This window comes from Chaetura pelagica, unplaced genomic scaffold (assembly GCF_000747805.2).
Source record: "Chaetura pelagica isolate M959 unplaced genomic scaffold, ChaPel_1.0 scaffold302, whole genome shotgun sequence".
Taxonomy (NCBI): Eukaryota; Metazoa; Chordata; class Aves; order Apodiformes; family Apodidae; genus Chaetura; species Chaetura pelagica.
Genome location: NW_009952561.1, coordinates 1,882,770 through 1,885,891, shown reverse-complemented (window position 1 = coordinate 1,885,891; position 3,122 = coordinate 1,882,770). Strand labels below are relative to the sequence as shown.

Genomic DNA, 3,122 nt, shown 5'->3' with positions numbered 1-3,122 from the left:
CCTCCAGGGGCTCCCCCAGGAACCCCGCGCCCCGCCAGGGGCTCCCGCGGGTTTCCAGAACCGCGCTCCACCTCGGTGAGGACGGAGCCGCGACCTTCATCAACAACCATGCCTGCTTCTAAATATTTTAAGGTTACGCTTTTTAGGGTAGATATCTTAGTATTGCCTATAAAACGTGAAGGAGCCCAGTTCCTACAGCACGGAGCAGCTACTCGAATGCCTTCCGCTGTATCGTTTAGCTGGTTTGTTCACCAAACACAATCCAACTGCCAGGGAAATTACAATTCTCATGCAAAATGCACCTAAACTCTGCGCCCAGTGATTCCTCTGCATAATTAGAACGGGTGTTTCATGTTCCTGTACCAAATATCTGGAACTATGAGTCAGACAGATGCCATGGCAAATAATTTTCCAAAGATACTACTCTTCTAGAAACAAATACAAGAACAGCAAAAAAGAAGTCCTTTCCCATTAAATAAGCTGTCAAAGCATTCAACCTTTATTACCTTGGTAGGTAATAAATCAAGCAGAGGTCAGTTTATTTCCTCTGACATTAACTTTTAATGTATGCATACATCCTTGAAGTATTAAATAATTCAACATGCACTAGATGAGCTTTTTGCTATAGCAGAAAACAAAAAGGAGAAATTACCTATTTATTATTGCTCTTCTAGGGTCATGATCTGTATTACATGCTTTTTTTAAACATCAAACAGTGTTGTTCAGATGTGTAGTTAAAGTTACTGAAATGAAATAACACATTTGAGAGCAACAAAGGGGTAATAATGTCGTTTCATTACAGCACTTCCATATTTAAAATAAGTATTTATTATTTTAAAACAATTACTTTGAACACAAAAGTATTAAGATTATTGTGTAATTCTATAAGCCTCTTGGAGATTGCATTGATGGGGGAGTCAAAGAGATAACACAGACAGAAAACAGCAGTCCACTGGTAAATTGACCAACAACATAAAGCATTATACATTTGTTTCCCTGAGAAACAAAAACTTTAGTGTTTAACCTAGACCTTAAATCAGCAGCCTTGGGATATGTCTTTTCTATACAGGCATTTCTTTTTTGTCTCATGAAATGCAACTCTGTTTTGAATGTATTATACATTGTTTAAAAACTGCCATTTCCCTCTGACCGCTTGCACCCATCATCAAAATTTTTAGAATTTTACTCAGTTCACGGTTTTGTCATTTCTGTGTTTGTCCTAGTAACTTCAGTTTCTTTAGCCATGAAAAACACTGTCACCAACACAAAAGCAACCATAGGGTAATGAACTATTTTTGCACACCTGAGGTAAAGGTCGTTGAGAGAAAAAATATCACTGCTTTAAAATCAGACAGGGCTATGAAAGTATCTTGCTAGCAGCTGCCGAGAACAATTTGCAGTTACACTTCTGTTTACTGCTGCAGAAATGCTGCCTGGCTGCTTCCAAACCATTAGGACAAAGATCACATTTTGTTCAGAAAGCCAGTCTCCTCAGGTGTTCAGGAGCTTTTGGAAACTAGCACCTAAAAGATGAACATGACACAAAATGCTGCCAGAACAGAATTTCATCTTGCTGGTTAATTTACGGACAGCTTGAAAACTGCTCCCTAAAGGGTACAATGCTTCAGTTACAGAAGATGAACCCCCAGAAGAAACTTAAGCACAGTCAAAGAGCAGTGCTACAAAACGGTGCTGCCAAACCATGCACGGTCTTTATGATAAAAACAATTCCTTACCATCTGTAGCTTACCATATGCAGGAATTCTCATTATTTAACTGTTAGCCTGTGCTGTGAAAATAGAGTAGGAGAAAACAAGCCGTTTTTATATTTATAATAGTAAACAAAAATATTTTTGCAAGGGTGTTAATAACTTACTGTAAATTTTGCAACAGAATATAGTCTACAGACTGAGAGTGTTGCAGGAACACAATTTGGTTTCACTGTTACGCACTGAATCCTCTCAGTATTGCACTACTCTTATCTGGATATCACACTTTTATCACCACTAGCTTTTCTGAATATAACACCACAGCCTTGTAATTTAAGGCACTGGAAGCATGGAGCCACGTGAATTTTGAAGACACCGCAAGAGGTGGGAGAAGAGATTAATTTGTAGGGAGAATCCAACTCTTTGACAAGATGGGATGAATCTTCTGTAGTCTACATGGCAGACACTGAACTGGTACAGTACCTTGTACAATATAAAACTCCATTTGGCTTCAAGCAATAAGTAACTCACTGAGAACATTCAACTTCACACTGAAAAACTTACTCTGTTAAAACATCAAGAGTTCCTCTTGCTCAAAAGAGAAACTTCTCACCTCAAGGCACTAAACAAAGCCATTCAGAAAACATCACAAGCTTACTTTATCAACTCTGTCTCCACAACATTTAAGATTTTTTTTTTTCTTTTCTAAAGAGAAGCCCACATGAAACTTCCCACAATAGTTGCCCTTTAAGGCAATGTTGGAAATGCCTGCTTTCTAAGGTGTACACACAACCAGAAAACTGAGCCAGAGGTTAGGAAGGGTAAGAGAATTGCAAGCAGCACATAGCTGTTCAAAGCAAGATAGGTAACAACATTGTATTATTTCAATCAAATATATCGTAGGACAGAATGCTGTAAAATAACAATTAGCTCTTTGCTACTTTCTGCCACCTTTCAGCATATGCCAGTCCGATTATACACCTGCGGAGCAGAGAGGACGCGGTGTCCCGGGGCCGGGGCCGGCCCTGTGCCGAGGGACAGGCCCGCTCACAGCTCCCAGGCTAGTTCAGCTAACGCTTTGGCAGCGTATTTTTACCCTATAAACTAAAATCTATCAACGACCTCAGAAAGTCACACAACTTACCTCACGAAGATGCCAAGGGACAGAGCAATCTTCAGCGGCGCGAGGCTGAGGGCAGAGCCAGGTCCCCGCGGAGCGGTGCCGGTATTTCAGAACCGCGACCGCTGCGGCGCCCTGCGTCCGAAAAGCCCGCACTGTTCCGAGCGCAAGCTTAGTTAAGCCTAAGAGAAGGATTTCCTACCTTACAGTTCATAATATTACCAGAGTACGATCGCTAGCCCGAGCCCTCCCGCGTTCCCGCCCGGCTCTCGGCGGTCGCAGCAGCCGGCCCC

General features: G+C 41.5%; 1 protein-coding gene across 1 annotated transcript in view; it reads right to left on the bottom strand.

The window, feature by feature from the left end:
* Positions 1–3,122, bottom strand: part of AP3M2 (adaptor-related protein complex 3, mu 2 subunit) — an 11,798-nt gene that overhangs the window by 7,910 nt on the left and 766 nt on the right. The gene's annotated exons all lie outside the window — the stretch shown is intronic.